The sequence below is a fragment of the Heterocephalus glaber genome, unplaced genomic scaffold, assembly GCF_053883595.1.
Source record: "Heterocephalus glaber isolate CG9 unplaced genomic scaffold, H.glaber_assembly_v1.0 deba00001733, whole genome shotgun sequence".
Taxonomy (NCBI): Eukaryota; Metazoa; Chordata; class Mammalia; order Rodentia; family Bathyergidae; genus Heterocephalus; species Heterocephalus glaber.
The window spans coordinates 17,062,620-17,083,975 of NW_028258444.1; the positions used below are offsets into that span (position 1 = coordinate 17,062,620).

A 21,356-nucleotide genomic window follows, 5' to 3' on the forward strand; every position below is an offset into this window, starting at 1 on the left:
GGCACAAAGGGAATCCTGGTCAGACAGACATAGCTCCCCTAACATTTCAGCTTTTCTTTTCCTGGAAACTTTAATGCAATAATGGTGACACTGTTGCCTTTCACTGCTAGGTTTATACTTGTTAAAGGAGGGGAAAGAGAGAGAGAACCAGGCATGGCAGCACATGCCTATAATCCTGAGTTTTCAAAAGGGCAGCAAAAAGGTCCGTAGTGTGCTTTCCTAGCATTTGTAAGACCCTGGTTATCCAAAGCACTGCAAAACAATAAGAGTGATTAACAGAAACCTTTGAGGAGATGAGACTAGGGAGGGTATTTAGAAGCATTATGTATTAGCAATATTCTATTTCTTTGTGTGGTAGATATATGATATCTTACTAAAATACAACATCTGTTTTCTGTGCCCTTCTATATGTATATGAGACCTTAATTTAAAACTAATTAAAAAGAAAAGAAAAAAATGCTTCTGCATCTGTCAACATCATTCTTATAAATGAGCCCAGGTCCTAGCTGACTCCTTCAAATTACTAGAACACATCAGGCATCCAAGATGTGGCCAGTGATCCCAGAGCCCAATATCACTGTGGGGTAACAGCAGAAACTGTCTAGGATGCTTGTGGCTTAACCCTGGATTGACTGAGCTGTTGTAACTCCGAGTCATCATGATGCTGCTACACTGTCTGGATCACCCAGGCTCCCCAACACCCCATGGATTTGGTGAAGAATAGAATGGGAGGTGGAGAGGAATATCAGTCAATCAGTTTAACGAGGGCTAAGCCCCACATGGCCTCATTTGGGGACGTTATGATGCAAAAGAATTAGAACAGCACAAGCCATAGGATGGCCAAGTGCAGCCCTGCAGTGGGGTGAGGTACTGTCTTGACATCAGGAAGTATCCTAGCTGGGGACAAGGGCCCAGATACTGGGCTGGTCCAGACAGAAAGGTAGATCCAGTGGCCAGAGGCCCATAGTGAGCAGGCTCATTGTAGGGGAGCTAAGAGGAGACCCATCCCTGCTTGGGGTTATTTGCTGATGCTTGGAAGTGAACATCCAGAGCCAGAGTCCAAATGTGGAGGTGAGGCCCAGGACTCTATGGTCTGAGAGCTGAACGTTCCAGGAAAGACAGGCAGAGACTACAGAGGGCAGGGGAAAGAGGAGGAGGGAGCAAGAAAGGAAATGTCAGAAACACAGGACAGACTTCAGGGGTCCTTTCCTGGAGCCAGCAAGCCCCTCCTGCTTGAGCCCTCTCTGAACTCCTACCCCAGCCTGGATCCCTGTGGGTCCAGCTGCAGATTCTTCTGACAGGAGACTCATATATGCAAAGGCTCAGGTAGAACTCCCTTTCTTCCTCTTTCCTATGACCCATCCTTGCCCCTCATAAACAAAACAAGCCAGGGAGTTCGTGGCTGGTGGAGAAGCACCCACCTGAAGAAGCAGAGGACAGGTACAAGGAGGCCAGCAGCACTCCTCTGTGAGGTCACAGACACGTCCAACCACAAGGACTCTGAAATGAGCAACAGGAGACATGTTATTTAAAGCACTAGCTGACCTAGCCAGTCTTCTGAGGAGCCAAACAAATGTGTATAAGGTCCTTTCCAGACACCTTAGTCCCCAGACTTGACAGAAGTGAAAACTTGACAGAAGTGACTGCCTGGGAACAGGCAGGTCCTGTTGTTTGCAGCAGTAGCCAGCATGGCTCCCTCTGGGGCAGAGAGTGCAAGGAGCAGAAGGAAGAGGGTGAGGGAAGCACCAGCACTGGGCAAAAGGAAGGAACTTCCTGCAGACATTCCTCTTCCTCCCCCAGCCAGAGACCTGTCCCTCCCACTGCTCTGCTCCCAGATTTTGGGGATGCTCTGGGAAGGAGAACCATGGGGTGGCCTGACACACTGCGGAGAGCAGACAGAAGACAGCTGCCCTAGGCAGGACTGCTGAGGAGTCTCGAAAAAGCTGGGAAGGAGTGGGCTCACTGGAGCCCAGAACTCTGGCCTCCATGTCTGGGATCGCCCACCTGCGGACATTGGTGTAGGTCGGGCAGTGCTGCAGGGGTTAAATACAGTGATGCAGGGCTTTGAAACAGGATGTTTCTTGCCACTTTTAGCTCCTTACCAGACATGTTCTACACCCCCGGCCTTGGGGAAGGTTGAGGTAGGGCTGATCCTATGCCCAGGCTCTGGGTCTTTGGGGCATGACGGGTCACCAAGGTGGGGCTGGCAGAATTTCAGCCTTCCCACTTCTAACCATGAGACAGAGAAATACACACACACACACACACACACACACACACACACACACACACACACACACACTTCTGCCCTTCTCTGATGCCCACAGGAGGTGACTGGGGAAATACACAGATATGCAAGTACCAGAGCCCACACCTGGCAAAAGCAGTTAGGCCAAACACCAGGTAGGGAAGGTGTGGTCTCTCAGGTTTTGCTTCTCTTCAGAGCCCTTTCTCCTGAGGGGGCTGATTAGGCAGAGAAGGGGAGAGCCCAAGGAGCTTCCAAGACCTGGGCCCAGAGCTAGAACTGCCAGCCACTGAACCTGTTTGCCACCTGTCAGGTGCTGCCAGCCCTAGGGAACAGACAAGGAAAACACTGGTGGATGAGGAGCCAAGCCAAGTGAGGCTGGCCTGCTCCCAGGCCGTGGGTGGTAGGGTGCGCCTGCTGCAGACGAATGTGCCGCTCACCTCCAGCCAGGCTCTCCTTTGCTCCCTCTGCTCCCATAACCCATGTACCCCAGATGGCCACATTCTTCTTGGCTCTACTCAGGCTTCATGGATTTCTTAGGCTCCCTTCTTGCTCCTTAGGAAGGTGGAGGTGAAGGCAAAATGGGTACAGGAAGAATCAACACTTTCCTGTCCTCAACTCCTAAGGCTTTTCAAGTTTAGAGGTGCCATCTAGGTAGATCATTACCCTTGAACTTAAAAAAAAGGTTACAATATATCTACTGTGTGCCAGGCCTAATAAACGCTACATGATTTATTCCAAATCTTACCATAGTTCTGTGAGGTGTGTAACAGACCTATTTCACAGAGGGCAAAACCAAAGCTCAGAGCAATCTGGCTTGTCCAGAGCCCCATGGCCAGGAAACTGCTGGTACTGGGCAAACGAGGACAGGTTGATTGCAGCACCCCATTGCTTTTCTTGCCTCTTGCTAACTCCTCCCATTCCCAGTGACAGTCATCAGAGCTAGGTCCTCCTCCACAGTCTTCATTTAACCCTACAACATTGTCACGTTAGTATGGTTATTATCTCTACGTTAGGAATGAGAAACTGAGGCACAGGGAAATTGATTGTCCTTAGAGCCAGGATTTGGATCAAGGCAGTTAGCTGAGTCTCCACTCTATGGCATTTCCTGAGAGAAATATTTCAGCCATTTCCCCAACCCCAAGCCCTGGACATCCTTTGCTTCCATGAAGTCATGGAGCAAAGCAGATAGCAATCCGTAGGTCATGAGGGGAGAACACTGGAGCTCTTTTCCTTTGAAGGGCCTCCCGGCCTGGGGATGGCAGGCCTTAGCCAGGATCTGCTGTCAGCTGCCCAGCCCACATCTTGGGAAAACCCCATCAATGGACGATCCACTCCTTCCCACTAAACTTTTCACTATTGAATGATCCTTTAGGAGAGATTACCCTAGATTTGGACTCTGGTACAAGTGCAACTTGATAGGAAAGTACAGCAAAAATACAGGGTGAAAAAAAGGTTAAGTGGAAAAAACACTTTGTACCCACTTGCCATGTCATACATGCTCCATACCCACCAGCAATCATGTTCTGAATACTTAGGATGTCCCACTGCTTTTGCTGGGGCTGTCCCCAGAGCCACTCCCTCCTGACCCTGCTTTAGAAATACTGGAGTCCCCAGTACTGAGCCTTGAAGAAGCAGAGGGGAGGAGCCAACTCTGCAGAAAGCCCTCGCTTCCATTCTTCAGGGTCTACGTCCCACATCAAATCCCTGCCTGACTTTGACCCCAGTCCCAACCTTCCCTTAGCAAGGAATAAGATCATCTATTTCCTTCCAGTCACTGAAGCCACAACCATAGCCTCTCCACATGTCTACCTGCCAACTCACATAGTAGGGACCCCACCTCCTGGCAGCTTCAGTTAAACCAGTATCCCTGAGGAAAGCCTCACCTGGGACAGTCTTTTGGGGTATCCTGGGCAGATTCTTAGAAAGACAAGGATTAGAATCCTTGCCTCCCCTGGGGCTCAATTTGCCTCTACCACGTTGACTGAACCCTCCTTAGAAGTCTGAGGGTATAGAGCTGTACTCTGAGGAGGACCCAAGCATGGGCAAGAGGTTGACCATTAGTTTTTTCCAGCTCCAAAAATGTGCAACTCCAAGACCAGAGTTCCCATTACATCAAGGCCTTCAGTGAAATTCATTTTTCAATGAGCCCCCAACATACATGCTTAAGCAAGTGAGATCCTCTCATTTGCAGATGCTAATGAGCAGAGAAGGCACAACAGATATGGCCCCAATGGGCCCAAATGGAGTATGGGCACCCAGGAGAGAGGTCCTTGGTCAGCTTGAGACTGGAGTGATTAAAACTGGCCTTTCTAAGTGTTGGCATTAGCTCAAAGCTCCCACTCCTTCTAGAAAGAAATGGAAAATAAAACAATTTCCTTGCAGAAAAGAAAATTATTCTTTAAAAACTGACATACACAGAGTGAACCACACATTGGGTTCTCTGGAACAAGCAGGCCTGGATACCCACCAGCCCTAACTGCCATGTACTTGAGTGCACATGGCCTTTTCTTGGTGTTTTTCATTTCATCATCCTTTTGACTCTGCCCAGGAAGCACTGAGCACTGTAGAACCTACCTAACTTTGCACTTACCATCTCTTTATTCTAGCACATGATAGGCAAAGTGATATCATGGCCAGCTAGGATGACACTTTTTCTTCTTTATCCACCATCCCCACCATACACCCACTTTCTTTGTTCAGAACAATCTCAGTATCACCTTCTAGAAGCTGAGAGAAGACAGAGTGAAAATGAGGAAAAGGGGAGAGGGTTAACTGTATAAATAGACCAAACCCAGCTACTTCTTACCCCATTGTCTCCATAGCTCTTCTATACAAGCATTTTTAAAAAATGCTTAGAAGTTATTTTCTTTCTTTCTTTGTTTTTTTTTTTTTTGCAGTATAGGGGATCAAACTTAGGACCTTGCTCTTGCTAGGCAGGTATGGTGCCGCTGAGCTACATCCCTGGCCCCTAGAAATTATTTTCTACAGACCACAATGCCCAAAGTAAAATCCAATACATACCAGTTATCTCAGAAAATCTCCACACTGGAAGGTACCTTAGCACCACCAAGTCCTCTGATATAAAATCTCACCTAGAACAGTCTAGCCAAATGGTTTTCTAGCTTTTGCTTGAATATTTTTCTTGATGGAGAAATAGCACCCATGGCATTCATTCTACTCTTTTTGGATTGCTCCATGCTTGGCAAGTTCTTCATCATGCACCAATGATATGGTCCCTGTAGCTCTCAGTTAGTTGCTGGTCCTAGGCCAGTTCTTTGCAGCCATATACGATAAACCTCCCAAGCTATTCACAGGGTCTCAGAGGAAGGCTTGGATGGGCCACCACATAGAGTCATTGTGCAAATTAAAAAAGGGACCCATTCATTCTTCAAGACATTGTACTTCCATCAATTATAAAACTGTCATGCAAATGTAAAAATCTACAATGTTTATGTTGTGAATGGGGAAATAGGGGAGGAAAAGGAAGGAAGGAGCCTCATTCAGTTTGGATCGAGATCCCATAAACTTCTCAGATATGATCATGGACCCTGAAAGAGTAGGAAGGAAGGTGGTACATGCAGATGTGCCTGTCTCGTGGCCTTTACCTGGAGGGCACAGGGAGAGGGCCCAGGGTGGTGAGCTAGTGGCTGTCTATGCTCCCCCCAAGGCTGCCCAAACCTCTCTCTGCAGCTCTGTGGTTTCTGGGCAAGTGGTTTCCAGCACTGCACCACTAAGCATTTATCAGGCTTACCAAATAGAGTTATCGACCACAGTGGGGGAATAAGTGGCTAATCTCCCACTAATGGCAGGAAGGAGGTTACCCCTGAATGCTTTAACCCTTTTGGAAATATAGATCATCTTTGAGAACCTATAAAAGTCATGGAAGGCCTGAACAAAGTCAGGGGCTAGAGGGTCACTGCATACAAACCAGGCCACAAACTCATTCACTGACTGCCCTATCTCTCCTCAGATTCATAAGCAGCCATCCCCATCCTCTGGGTTATCAGTGAGGAGTGGACACTCCCCATGTGTTCATGAAGCTTCTCAGAGGTAAGGCCAAGTTGGAGCTGAACGAATGCAGAGGTGGGAAGCCCTAGGCAGCGAGGCAGGAAACACATGGCTTACTTAGATTGATATCCACTCCTTATCAACAATTATTCCTGCAAGCTGCTTTTTTTCCAGCGGAAAATCGGCCCTCAGCCCTGTCAACAAGATTTCTAGGCTGATTATTGTTCTTCAGGTAACAGGCTGGCTATGCCTTGTCACTGCTGGAAAGCGTGGGCTGCCACAATGGCCAGTAAAACATGGAGAACGAGCTAAGTTGTAAAACCAATCACTCTGGGGTTACAGCTGAGGAAATGGAGGGAATAAGAGGGAAAGAACTCATCCAAGGCCACATAACAAGGAAGTGTGCTTCCCCACCTCCACCCTGCTCAAGTCCTGAAAAATCTAATTGCCAGCCTAAGCAGCTCCCAGGGAGTTAATGGGGAGGAGCAATGCACAAGGTAGGTGTGTGCACATTTCATTCTTTGGAACAGGAGAGCTGTGGCAAGGCTCTGTAAAGAGACCCTACAGCATGATCACCAACACCGGCTCCATCCTTACACCTAAGACCAAGAATCAGAAAGGTGAGCGAGGTCACTCATTTGCTCCTGGCTGACCAAGTCCAGCCCCTGGCTCTAGGCTTCTTGGCCAAAGACATGGACCAGGACTCATGACAGTCAAGAAATATTTTAGAGGGAAGTGGGATATACCTGGTCTGATCCCTACTCTGGATGGGTTTTCCTGAGATACTACAATGGTAGTGTTTTCTAAGGAAAAATTGTGGGACAAAGATGAACTTGTCCAGTGACTTGGAAAGCAAGAAATAGAGGGCGGGCAGCACCAAGAATGTAGAGCCAAGAGATCCTACCTTCTCCTGAAATTTAGCCTCCCCCATCACCTCGTGCTTGTCCCCTGTCACACATCTGTTCTTACCCTACCGGGACCTGAAGCATGTGAACTTCTGAGATGTTTCCTGTTAGGGCAGTGGGAGCCCTCAGCCCACCCTTCCCCTCACTGGTGCAGCAGAAGGCAGAGCACAGGGAAAGGCTCAGGCAAGTGCCAAGGGGCTGGAATTGGGGTGTGGCCCTGCTGAGAGTCACCTGGATGCTGGATTAGCTCAGGCTCAGTGAGCCTGGATTCCTGGCTGCTCAGCTCCTGGAGGCCAGGGATAATTCTTTATCCCGGGGTACATTCTAAGCCCTGTGTCAGAATGGATGAAGGGTCCTCAGGTTCCCCTGGGATGGGCAGAGCTGAGAACTTCTGTCCCATTTCGGGCTGATCTATCTGAAGGCATTTTCCCCATTCTCTCAGTTATCAGAGAAGGGTGGACACTCCTCATGTGTTCATGAAGTTTCTCAGGGCTAAGGCCAGGTAGGAGGCTCCCATTTGTCCCAAGATAACACCAGCTGCTTCCTGTTTTCCAATTAGAATGATTTTTCCCTTTTCAGAGCTCCTATTTGGTCAAGCTTATGGCCATGATCTGTGTAGATTTGCTCTTGGGAACCATGTTGGGGGTCTGGGGAGGCTGTGGGCATTTCTTCTTGAACTCTCACTGTGGAGGGCATTGGTTCAGGCCTCGGCTGCCTATCTTTTTTTTTTTTTTTGGTACAGGGGATCGAACTCGGGTCCTTGCGCTTGCGCAGCAGGCGGCGAAACCACTGAGCTAAATCCCTGGCCCTGGATGCCTATCTTTGATGGTGACCTCTGCCTGGTTTTAAGCACTGGCTACGTGGCAAGGCCTGAATTAGATGCTGGTTGCTCGCAGTGGTGAGCAAGACATAGATTCTTGAGGTTTACAGTATCAAGAGGGAGTGGGGAGGGACAAGCAGGACCCACCGATTCATGAGACACATGCTGCAATGAAGATAGACACAAGGAAAACTGGGAGTGCATCAAAGCCTTTGCCTTATCCTGCTAAGAAGGGACAGGAGAAGGCTCTCTGGAGGAGGTCACCTCTCCACCTGTCAATGGAGACAGAAAGAAGCAGGAGAGTTCAGCATGATAGTGGTAAGAGGGTAACAAGGTCACGGGAAGGGGGTGGGTACTACATGTGCAAAGGCTGGGAGGCAACAGGGAAAAAGCATACTGGAGTGAGTCAGAGGCACTGGGAAGAGAAGAACCACATGCTTTGGTCCTGGGGATTGAACTCAGGCCTTTGCACTGAGCCACATCCCTGGCTTCCTGCCCCCTTTGTAAAGTTTTTAAATTTTGAGACATTGTCTCACTAAGTTACCAAGTTGTCAAGTTGTCCAGGCTGGGTATGAGCTTTTGATCTCCTGTCTCAGCCTCCCAGAGTTACAGATATGGACTACGGTGCTGGCAAGAGCCCATTCATTTTGGAGATACGTAGGAAGTATATTTCAATCTTTCCTTTACTAAGTACTTCTAGGGAACTCATTGTCCTGGCTGTGTCCAGAGGTCCCCCCAAAGCCTCATGTGGTCATAGGTGGGGCTTTTTCACAGGTGGCTGGATCTAGAGTGTGTGACACTGGGGGTGATTCACGGTGCAATGCTAGGCTCAAGGGCACTAGGATTAAGGGTGTGGGTGCCACCCACCCTAAGTAGCCTGGATAAGATAAAAGGGCCAGAATGACACTGTTAAGGTCCCTTGTTGCTTTTGCTATCTTCTGCCCACCATGAAGGGTTCTCCGTGTGCCACCCTGCTGTGGAGCCAGCTGATTATGGACTGAAACCTCTACAAACTGTGAGCTAAATAAACCTTTCCCCTTTCACTTTGCGTGTCAAGTAGCCTGTCTCAGCAAAGAGAGAAAAGTAACTAAGACACCCACTGAGTCATGAATACCAGGAATTTAAAATGACTGTAATGATACTTTGGAACTGAAGAGCTTCAGATTTCCATCCCAGCCTGACGGTTGTGAAGAAAATAAAAATGGGGCTTCTCTCTCATTGGTTCATTGGGAAAGGACCCCAGGGGTGAGCCAAGCAGCAGGGCTCTTCTGCAGCACAGCTGAGGACCCTGGGTTGTACACCCAGAGGGTGTACAAGCCCTTGGGGGAACCCTTAACCTTGGGGATAGGGTCATCAGTAAATGAGCTTGAAGGAGGAGGTGGAGGACAGACTTCTGGAAAATTCAGCCCATTTCGAGGGGGGAAAAAGGTGTTTCATGAAAGAAAATCAAAAGAACAAATGGTTCGATGAGGGCAGACAGAGTTGGTGAACAACACAGCTGCCATATCACCAGCCAATCCTTCCTTCATTCATCAATCTGTCCAGGGTGGCCAGATATGGTTGCTGGGCACAGGGAGAGATACCACATAACCTCTGGGTGCCCAAACCTGCCTCCACCAAGCCACTCAGCTCTCTGCTGTCTGTGCCAACAAGGTCACTTCCGTGTTGCCAGGAAATGCTCTAAGGAAGGGCATCAGGCACAAAGACATGATGGTCACAAACAAACTGTTCTACGGTCACAGGTGGAAAATCTCTCATACATAGAGGCACAGGCCAATCCACACCCTGAGACCAAATGTCCAAACTCACTGCTGGCCAGCCCTGCACAAGCCTCACATTACTCGCAAAGTCACAAATGAAGATAATGCTCTTATTTCTACACATCAGGCCCAATATTATCTCTCTGGTCTGGAAGGTTCCTCCTCAGGGCCACAAAGTGATGGGAAAGAGCTTCGGCTTTCCTAATCCACCAACCTAAAGCTACATCTTTCCTAACTCACCCAAGGTGGTGGGTCCCACCAACCCTCTCCAAACCACAATCCATCTCCCCAGGCCATATCCCTTTACTCTTTTCCTCTTCCTTGTTTTTCCTTGGTACTCAGGGGTGAAGGTGGCCAGATTAAATTCACAGGGCAGCTTTCAGTGAATGCTGCCTTGGGGCAGAGGAGGAGATCAGAGAAACAACTTTTTGTCTCAGGCCTGCTGCCCACCTGGGCCTCTGTGCCAGGTAACAGAACTGCCACTCTCCTCACTCAAACTGTTCCCAGCAGAGGCAAATGTCTATAGAGAAAGAATTTGATGGAGCAAGTCAGCACCTGGCTCAGGTAAAGGACTGGTGTGTGAAAGCCAGCTGCAGGTGCTGGGCTGGGCTCCACCGTGTCAGCTGGAGTTGGTGCCAGCCAGGCAGCTTCTAGAGGTGGAGGCCAGTGGCTGTGGCCCTTCTCCACCGCAGGGGGAGAGGTGCCTGCCCCTCTACTCCTACTTCCCCGTCTTTTCCAAGAACTCCCCCTGACCTAAAAAACAGCTTTGCAGCCAGGCTCTTCAGGATTGAAGTTTAACAGAGACAGAAACAATTCCCTTGAGTGAGCTATTTTCTGCCCAGCTTTCAGAATAACAGCTCAGTGGACAGGCAGTGGGGGTGGGCTTGGGGAGAAGGCTGGCCTTGGGCAGCATCTGCTTAGGGGCCTTCCCATGCTCACTCCTTACTCGCCCTGGAGATGAGTTTTTCAGAGAAGTGAGGACCATTATCAAAGGCTCTCAAGGGCACTGTCTACCCCACCTACACCCACCTTGGACTCAAGGTGGGGAGGGAGGGCACAGGTTAGGGAGTGCTCCATGGCTCCTGCTGTCATAGAACAGAAGGAAAAGAAAGAGGGAGAAATCACTGCTACTTAACCAAGTCGCAGAAAAAGGACACTCTACCCATTGCCCGTCTCACAAGACTGTTCTATCTGCTGAGATAAAATATTTAAAATGCATTATAAAAACTGTTACCCTATAAAACATTAGTTATTATGTTACTGTTGTCCCAGATATTCAAGAGTAGTGGGGGGAACACGTTAGGTGTAAAACGAAAGCTGACAAAAGATTGAAGGCTCCCACAGAACATGACTGTGGCTTTGCCAGATGAGGTCCTTTCAGCCTGGGAGAGCCAAGAATACAGCCCAGGAGTTGGGGGTGGGGCTCAGTGGCAGAGCACTTGCCTCGCACCTGGTCAGCCCTGGGTTCAGTCCCGAGCACCACGTGAAATGCAACACAGAGGGCTTTCAGAGCCGTCTGCTAAGCACCAAGTCTGTTCTGAAACCCTCTACTGGTTGGTTATCTTTGTTTTGTTTTGCCTGGAGACTCTTTTCTTGTTTTGTTTTTTGGTACTGGGGATCGAACTCAGGTCCTTGCACTTTCAAGACATGCAGTGTGATCACTGAGCTAAATCCCCGGCTGGGGACTCTTTTCTTAATTGTTAGTTTCCTATTTTTCCCCCACATGAATTTCCTTCTAATATCTATGAGGAAACCCATGACTGGGAAGACTGAGTATAGAAAAAAAAACCGAGAAGGGATAAAACTCATCTACAGGATATCACGATTCTAAAAGGTTTCTTGAGGGCCAGCGGCACCATGCCTGCCTTGCAAGTGCAAAGTCCTGAGTTTGATCCCCAGTATAAAACAAAACAAAACAAACAAACAAAAACAAAAAATAAAAGGTTTCTTGATAACTTACCATAGAGAAACACTCTACTTACAAAGCTATGGCAACTTGCACAGAGAGCAATCATTCATTCCCCCCTTACAGGGGATTTCTACTCTATGCCACAGTCACCTGCTAGAAGAAACCAGCAGAGGACACTGGAAGCTGGTAAGCTAAACCTGCCTCAGATGTGTTCCGATTGCTCATCCCCATCACCAACAGTGATTACAGATTTGTAAAGTTCATTATCAATGTTTTGAAAATCAAGAGATTTCACTTTTCCTACAAAGAAATTGGATCAAGTGGTCACATTGGGTTGCAGTGCCAGGGACAATCCTGCTGGCCTAAGGAGGGCAACCTTGATAGATCAGGCTTGTGCCCTCCAGCCATTGTGCCAGGGTTTGCACCCCTGCAGCCTCACTCACTACCCTGGCTCCGGCCCCTGCCCCAGCCTGGGCAGACACAGCCACAGAGCTGGGTGGTCAGGGAGACACAGCCAGAAGGACAGGCTCTGGAGGCAGCCTACCTGGCTGGGTCTACTCCCTGTTACATGAGCTCTCTAAGCTTCTGTTTCCTTATGTGTAAAATTAGAAAAATAATAATTCCTACTTTCTTGGTCTGTGAGGACTCAATGAGATCCTGCACATCAAGAGCCTTGCACTGTGCCAGGCACATAGCACCTGTTCAGTATATGCTGACGCTTTCTATTGTGCACCTTGCTACAATCACTGGCAAGAATCCATTTGAGCTGTAGCCCAGCTCTTTAAGATGATTTACCAACACAGAGAAACTTTCCTTCAGCTCTGTTTTAGTTCAGGGGACCCAGCCTACATACAAACATATTTTCGTCCAATAAACACCCTTTGAGTGAATCTGAAGTTTTAGGTGTTGAGCGGTGGTGTTTCAGTGATGATGTTGGATCTGTTTGCTCTGAGGGCCCACAGTGGAGTGGGGTGATCACAACACTGTCAGGTGGACCTAACCACCATGCTCTCCCCACTCAGCCCTGCCAGGAAGTATTCAGGCACTTGGCATTCAAAGAAGACCTGGGTGGGTCTGACTGTTTTCTCCTACTTCTATCCTCCAAACTTTCAGGGGCTTCACTGAGATTTCCAACAGTGAATGGGCTCCACCTCACCTCCCGTTTCCCAGGCTGCTCACTGGATTTCCACAAAGCTGATCAGATCGCAAATGCAGTTCATTATAATGGAATTTTACCTGGGGCAGCCTATCCTCCACTTCTTAACATCATGGCACCCAAGATGTGAGTGTGCTTGCCAAATAGGCTGGGCAGAGGCAACTTCCCACCTTTGGCAGAAGTCCGGAAATTCAGAGCAGTTTGGAACAAAGAACTCTGCCCTGAAGGTGTTTTCCAGAATCTGCCCGGCCAGCTTGGAACTTCCTGGTTCACCCTGGCCGGACACTATCTGCTGCTTCTTCTCCAGCCCTCCTCAGACAGCAGGGGAGGGGAAACATAGCTGAAGAACTGTGGCACTGCAGGAAAAGGCAGTGGACAAGAGAAAAAGGGGGCATCCACAGCAGACTGAAAAAGATCTGAATTGCAGTTCTGGGTCTGACTTAGAATCTCAATGGCTTTGAGCACTTCTTAATTTCTCTGAACTTCAGTTTCTTCTTCCTAAAATAGGGATAAACTTTCCTACCTCATAGAAGTATTGAGGGCTATACATGAGAAAATCCATGGAAAACATTTAACACAGCCCTGGAACATAGTACGCTACAATAGCCACTGGCAAATACAATTTTCAGCTATTATATAAGATGGCAACTCCATAAGGGCCAAAGGTTGTTATAGAGACAGACATGGGGTGGAGATGGGGGTGGTGGTGAAGACAGAAGGTTAGGCAGGGCCCTGCACAGGTCTGATAGCCAAAGGAAGGCACAAGGCAGAGGCACTAGCCTGCCTCTGGAGCTGACAGGCACAGACTGGCTGGGTAATTACAGAGCTGGGGGGGCCCACGCAACTGCCTGGCCAGCCACATTCTTTTGACCTGTGGGTGGCTGAGTGGGCGGGCAGCTGGCTGTTTATGTGGCTACCAGGATTCTGGGTACATCCAACACCTCTTTTCCCCAGCACGCCTAGGCAGGGCATTCAACTTTGGGAGGGAAAGGGGTTCTCTGCAGGTATTTTCAATGGCACCTCCTCTGTCCCTCACCTCAGCCCTCTACCTGCTCCCTGGTTCTCAGATGGGACAAGTCTAAAGGCCAAAGAACAAGGTCCAGTGGGGACTATTAAACTTCAATCCACCTTTAAATGATCAAGAACCCCTGGAGAGCTGTGAATCCCATCATAGCCCCAACCCCATCTGCTTAGATTAGCTAGCACACCCATGGTTCTTTTACTTTATGTCCTATTCTCAGAATTCATCCTCCAGGGAAAAGAATGTCTCTCCCAATCCACTGGACAGAAAGGCAACTCAGGTTCCCAGTGCTGACACCAGGCTCTTGGCTGAATTGAAGAGACTCCACTGAGCAGTGGGGAGGATGAAGAGCCATGAGATCCCTCAGCCACTGGTGGGGGAAGCTTCCTGTAGACAGGAAGGGCTTCAGCTGCACTGGGGTCTAGCACAGGAGTCTCAGAGTCAGACGGTTACATGCACAAGGTCACCTATGGGCAACAGACATCAGACAGGTGTACATGTCAGCCAGAAACCAGATCCTGGGTCATGGGCAATACCATCATAGTTAGGAAGGGTGGTAGAAACTCATCTAATACCTTTTCATTTTAGAAATGAAGTCTCTGTCAAGTTGGAAAGGATGGAGAACAATAGGAGCCTTCATGCACTGTTGAAAGTAGTGCTTTTTGGTATAACCACTGTGGAAAACACTTTGGGACTATATAGGAATGCCAAACATGAGAGTCCATGTGAGCCAGCAATTCCATTCCCAGGTGTATGCTGTAGACAGACACTTCCACGTGCCTCGGGAGACAAGCACATCATGTTTCTAGTGGCATTGTCATATCATAGAAGCCCCAAACTGGAAACAAACCAAATGTCCATCAAAAAGAGGGAGGACATGCACATTTGGATATTTTTTCAAATGGAATACTACACAGCTGTGCAAACTAATGAACTGCAGATACTCATCAATATGAATGATTCTCAGAACATGGTACTGAGTAAAAGCAGAGAATACATGTACGTCAACTTCAAAGCCAGGTAGAACAAAACAATATGTTGTTCTGTAAAACATATATAAATGACAATTTACCAAGAAAGGCAAGGAAACAGTTAAGCAGAATTCACCTGGAGGTAGGGAGTAGGGGGGAGCAAATAAATGGGGAGGAACAAAGGGGCTTTTAAAATACTGTAAATGCTCCATTCCTAACGTAAATGATGAGTACAGATATGTATTATTCTGCAATTGCTACATTAGTATATTATATACTCTTGGGTGTGTGACATATTTATTTCACAGGGTTTTTTTGGGTACCGGGGATCGAACTTTGGACCTTCTGCTTGCGAGGCAGGCGGTGGTACCACTGAGCTAAATCCTTGGCCCTTTAGTTCACATTTTTAAAAAGTAACAGAGAAAAAAACCCTAAAGACCAGGAGTCCCAGAGAAGTTCAGGAACTTTCCCAAGCTCATTGTCTAACAAATGGCAAAAAGAGAAATCAAATTCCCGAATCTGAACTTAGTCAGGTGCCAGGACAGCCATTCCTGGATTTTCATGAGCCTCTAACAATCAGGTTTCTGGGTGAATCACTGTGAAAATAATTGCAAAAGTCTTTTTTTCCCTACTGTTAAATTTAAAATGTCTTGAACAAAGCACGGTGCATAGTAGGTCCTCAGCCCGCACCTGCTGAATCAATGTCTACCTGTGTGTGCCTTTCAGGGGCCCACTGTACCAAGCACTTGACTTACTACCTTAATCCTCACACAATCCAACAAGGGAGCTATTATTAGCCCCCATTCACAGGTAAGGAAACTGAGATTTGCAGAGATTAAGAACCTTGCCCAAGGTCACTGGCTAGAAAGCAATGCAGCCAGGATTTGAAGCTGTCTAATTTAGACTCTGTTCCTCTCGTTCTGCCAGGCTGCTGGCACGGCTTCTAACAATGCTACCTAAAATTTCCCCCTCCGACATACTGGAGACAATCACAGCACTTACCTCAGGAGAAGCTATGCAGGTTAAAGGAGACAGGAGACAGGAGATGGGGAGGGTCTGTCAGAGGAGGCCAGAGTCCATTTTTCCTTCCCAGTGGGCTAGGTCCAGCAGCCTTTAAGGGACAGCTTCCAGGAGGGGGGAAAGGTAGGCAGGGTGAGAATAGCTCCTGGTTGGCCAATGAGACAATGGTCTAGTTTTTTTTTTTACCTCATTACACAGTATGTTATCAATTAAGTGACTTTTGAAGTTCAGAGTGTTTATTTGCCTTCCAGATCATTCAAATCTTCCTTGCTTCCACACAACTCTCTGCACAACATTATGCCTTTTGCATTCTTTTATCTATTTATTTTTGTCATTTTGAACCTAAGTAATATTCCTAAGACTGCCAGACAGGCACCAAGATTGAAAGGTGCTGGCAGAGGGGGCCTTTGGAGATGCCACTGTCCCCTGAGCAACCTTTGGGCAAACCAGGATTGCTTTCAGGTCAATTTTTTCGAACTAGTTAGTAAATCTAACCTGCTCACAAACGTTTATTGCAGGCCTATAACAGGCAAGACATGGCACTAAGTACCCTGTGGCTGCCTTGCGAGTGCAGAGGTAGTAGGGTTCTGTGGAGACTGAAGAGCATGGGCTTTGCTTGGGAGGCTGCAGCAAGAGGATTGCAAGTTCAAGGCCAGTCAGGATATCTTAGGGGGACCCTGTCTAAAAAAATTTAAAATAAATACATAAATAAGTAAATAAATAAATAAATGGGGATTTAGCTCATTGCTCCTTAGGTTCAATCCTCAGTGCTAGGGAAAAAAAAAAGAAAAGAAAGACAGAGGCAGAGAGAGACAGGAAGAGAGATCATGGACTTCAGCATCCTGCACACCTCGCTGCAAGTCCTGACTCTTCCTCAATCTGTCATCTTGGCATGTGGCTTAACCTCACTGAGCCTCAGTTTCCCCATTTATAAGGTGAATAGAGCACTGGTTCCTGTCTCACAAGGTGGTGGTAGGCCCAGGAGGCAGTGTTTGTAGCATGGCATCCAGTACTGAGTGTTCGGTGAACCACTGTTCCTGGAGCTACAATACTAGTGCCAGCAGGTGGCACACACTGGATGTGTCAACAGCAAAGCCAGAGCCTCCTGGGTGCTCCAGTGCCTGGAATATCTCACTTTGCAAAACATCTCAAAGCTTCAGCTTGTCACCCAAAGGCCAGTGAGAGGCAGCAGCTTCCCAGGAACGGGCTGCCTGGCCCTGCCCAAACTCCACTTTCCCGCTGGTGCAGCTACCCACACCCTGTGCAGGACCAGGACTCTCCCCTGTGCAGAATGAGGACTTTGTGTGGCATCTGGTTCTGGGAACACTGCTTAGTCTATCCTTGGCACGGGACCTGCAGGGCAGGTTTGTAAATGCATGACACATACTCAGACTCACAGAGCACCTACTGCTTCTGCCTCTCCCTCCTGCCATTTACCCACCAGCCACTCCTACCTGCCTCTAGCCAGCCCAGGGAGCCTTGCCACCTCACATCCCCACAAGTTGCTTGAAAGGTGGGATTTCCCAAGAGGCCTTCACTTGCTCTTTCATTTGTCTTGATGAGAACAACTTCCTTCCTGCCAGACTAGAGGAGTCACTACAACATCATAAAGGAGGCTCCACTCCCCTGGTGCCCCATGCCTTAATCACATTGGACCTCTGGGGACTCTCCAAGGAGCCTTCCCTAAGCATCTGATGGACCACAAGGCCCTAGGGCTGGGGAGTGGGAGGGGGCAGTTTCTCTTCCACATGTCACCACCACAGGATGCTGTTGCAGCCACCAACGCTTATAGCTTGGGTTGAGCAGGAACTGTCTGTCCCCACCCCAGACCATTTCCCCAACGGCCAGACCACATTGGAGAGTCAAAGGCTAGTGTCCCAGAGGACAGACTCCATGCCTTGCTAAGCAGCTTTTCTCTTCCCCTGGTCTCCACTTTGGTTGGCATTTTCCTGGACCTTTTTGGTTTGTTTGTTTTTGTTTTTTGAGACAAAGTCTCACTATGCAGCCCAGGCTGGCCTTGAACACATGGCAATCCTCCTGCCTCAGCCTCCCTAGTGCTGTGATCATAGGCATGTGCCACCACGCCCAGCTTTTCCTAGTTTTTTTTTTTTTTTTTGGTGCTGGGGATCGAAGTTGGGACCTTGGGCTTTCAAGGGAAGAACCACTGAGCTAAATCCCCGGTCCCCTCCTAGATCTTGATTACAAATGACCTGTGCCTTTTATCTACATGGGCAAAGTTTGACTACCTTTCTCCTTCTGGTGGTAACCCACTTTAGAGCCAGATTTTCCCATGGGTTGGTGTGGAGCTCTAGGAAGCCAAAAGGACAAAATGAAGAGGATGCAAATGGGAGAAAGGAGAAGGGGAATCATAAGTATGAGTCCTGGCTCTACTGTGAATCCAGTTCCCCCGAGGGAAGCTGAAGAAGAATTGATAGGCCTTTCTGTCCCAGTCTGAGGTAGGGGTCGGGCAGGAAAACCGAAGGTGATGCCAATTACAAGTCAAGGATGAAGGGAAGTTGCACAAGGGTAGGCTGGGTCCCTGGACAAGGTGGCAGGAGAGGCGCTACTCCTAGGGAAAAGACTGGAATTGGATGATGATCCCCGGGAGCAGGTCGGAGTGGTGGAACTACTCTCAGAATGAAACTACCTCCATTTCCCCTCTGCATGAAGCCTCCCCCTGCACTACCATGATTCACTGTGTCTCACTGCTGCTAGGTTTGGAATGGTATTCTCTACGGTGATTGAATGTTCCAGTTTGCCCTGGACTGTTTTGGTTTGTGTCCACTGTCCTGGTGCAACCATGCAGAGCCTCATATTCACTCTCAGAAGAATCTGTGTGGATGACATATCATACAGTCATTGCAGCACATCCAGCAGGGCATTGACACAGGAAAAGGTTAGGGAGAAATCAGAGAAAAGAATAATTAGAAGTGAGACCATGGTGATTAGGAATAACAGCCAGGCTGGCTTCAGTCCAGTTGGGTCTTCTCAGTGCTGGACAGTGGTAGAGAGAGACCATGTGCCTGGGGGCTGTTGCCTGTCCTAGGGCTCTATCCTCTTGGGAGCAGAGGCCTGGTTTCCTGGGATATGCATCCTGATATCCCTTCAGAGGGCCTGGCACCATGCTGGGCACACAAAAGGCTCTGAGCCAATCTGGTCATTTCTTTGCTTCTCTCTACTTGCATGCCAAATGCACTTAAGGCAGTGATAAATGAAAGCTATAGCCCTATAAACCTCTACCCACCAGCAAACCTAGTTGTCATGCAGGCGCTCCTGGCCATGCAGGCACAAGACCCCACCCCCCACCCCCTGCTGCACAGGTAGCAGCAGAGGTCCAGAGGCTGACCTTGGCTAGCATGGTCACTGCTTCTGTAGAATGTGGAACTCCCCCTGTCTTGGGTCACCACTTGTTCTAGCCCACCAGGCTTTAAGCCTTCCCCCATTGAAGGTGTGGGCTTTGCACACCTGCTATCTGTTCTGGAGATAGAGGTTAGGGGCCCAGGAAATCTCTTGGAGCTTTGGAAGCATCCTCCAGGACTCTATCCCAAAAAGACATCAATTTGGAGGCCAAATAGGGGAAGGAGACTGAGAAACCATAAACACAAATAACCATGCCACCTCGAACACCACCGAGACCTTTCATAGTACAAAATCTGATGGCCTTGACCAAAGAGGACTGAGGGGGTCAGGAAACCTTCCTAACTCTCTTCCTTTCCTACTTCATTTTCCAGCCTCTCCTTCTTGGTAAGGCACCAGGTCATAACTGCTAAGGACCAGCCAAACCCACAGCCACAGGACCCAGGAAGAGCACAGATTGTGAATTCCCCAACTTCTTGCAATTTGACTCAGCCCCACAGCCTGGTTGGCCTTCCTGGATTCTTTTCAAACAAGTCTTGAGAGGCCATGTGCTCTGGGTCACCCATTTCTGTTCAAGGATGTCTAGAACTCAAAGCAAAACCCACAGAGAAATTTTCACTCTTACTACCTCCTGAACTGGCTGTACGCCAGTCCTGAGAGATCTATGATTATATCAGAGAGATTTATGATTCTCTCCAGCATTTGAATGGGGAAGGGATGGGTGAAAACCCCTCAACGTACAACACTCTCAGCTCATGTTCCAGACAACCCATCCCCACCTCAGCAAACATCCCCAACTCCCCAGCTTGGGTTAAAGCATTTGTTTCATTTTCTGGCCCCAGAACCTTTCCAATTTCTTCTCCATGCCCACCTCACTAGTGGAGAAGGGCAGCTAACAAGATCACTAGGTGGAATCGGGATGAGGGATGGGAAAAGTCTGCAATACCAAGATGCACCTCCCAATCCTACAGAAGGATAAGAGATGTGAATTTACCACAAAGCTACAAATCCCTTTACAGTCAACTCCTTCTGGAATCAGCCCATAGCATTATCCCAATGATCCATAGCTCCGGGCTATCTGAACCCCTGCCCCTTAGCCCTGTCTCTGAGGAAGAACACCTTCCAGTAGGGAGCTGCAGCAGAGCTGAACTCTGCCCAGAACTTCTGCAGTGCTCAGAAAATGCCTGCCCAATTGCTTGCCTGGGCTCTGGCCCCTCTGGCTGTAACTGAGCCCAGACAGGAGGCTGGCTGACTCACTCACCGCACAGAGGAGAAAGGGGAGGAAGAGGAGGAGGAGGAGAAGGGTGGGGGGGAGAATGGCCTAGTCTCAGAGATCCAAGGCTCCCCCAGTGCATACTGGCTGGGTCTCAGCCTCTTGTCCATGGGAGAGGGTGCAGCTGTCCACTGGCCTTGGAGACCATACACAATTCACAATTCCCACCTAAATTCTCCCTCTGAATCCTCACCCACCACCCACAGACTCCCTCTCCAAATAGAAACTGTTCCCTAAGTCTCCTCTTCGATTACATGCTTGCCCTTGAGTTCCTCTGGACATCTAAGGACAAGCACTCCTGAAAATATAAATCTAGTGACTACAGCCAATTAGGTGTCAAATCATTGGTGGTCCACCATCACAGGTGGCCATATGGAGCTCCTACAAGATAATAAGCAAAGCAACACACTCTCCACCCCCAGAAGACCTTGGCACCCTCGGCAGCCAATCACTCCCTTCCTTACTCCTCCACTCCAAGCCAAGGCGCCGGACAGAGGAAGGAAACAAATGCTCCTTTGGCTGCCCAAGTGCTGAGCACGGTGTTGGTGGAGCCCTTCTGTCTTGATCCTTCCTCATCACCCTAGCACAAACTTCAGTTTTCCCAGACCTCGGGGTCTGCTCAGTGTCTCAACCTCATGGTAGGACAGCCGGATCTCAGCCAACAAGTTTGCTCCTAAGACTTTGACTCCAGTACTTGCACCCGGGAACCCAGACCTCGAGACCCCCGACGCCCTTACCCCCAGCCTAATCCCTATCCTAGGACCTCCTTCCCCACTGCTACCGGGTCCGCACCTGGTCCGGTGGGTGGACACGCTGCTCCGTGCTCCCGGTGCCTCCGGCTGGGCTGCTGCCTTTTGACAAGCAGAGACAACCCAGCACCTGGCCCCGCCTATCCCAAGCCCCGCCCA

The 21,356-nt window shown here is 48.9% G+C and overlaps 1 protein-coding gene across 3 annotated transcripts in view; it reads right to left on the reverse strand.

Moving 5' to 3' along the window:
* Window positions 1-21,344, reverse strand: part of Vdr (vitamin D receptor) — a 58,073-nt gene extending 36,729 nt beyond the window's left edge. For 2 of the 3 annotated variants that reach the window (XM_087200071.1, XM_013079077.3), the window contains exons 1-3: window positions 21,241-21,344; window positions 15,801-15,922; window positions 1,422-1,500 (exon numbers count right to left, since the gene is read on the reverse strand). The gene's annotated coding sequence lies outside the window, so the exon portion shown is untranslated. The remainder of the gene's footprint in view (window positions 1-1,421; window positions 1,501-15,800; window positions 15,923-21,240) is intronic. The other variant, XM_004863114.4, reaches the window with a different exon arrangement.
* Window positions 21,345-21,356: the final 12 nt, after the last annotated feature.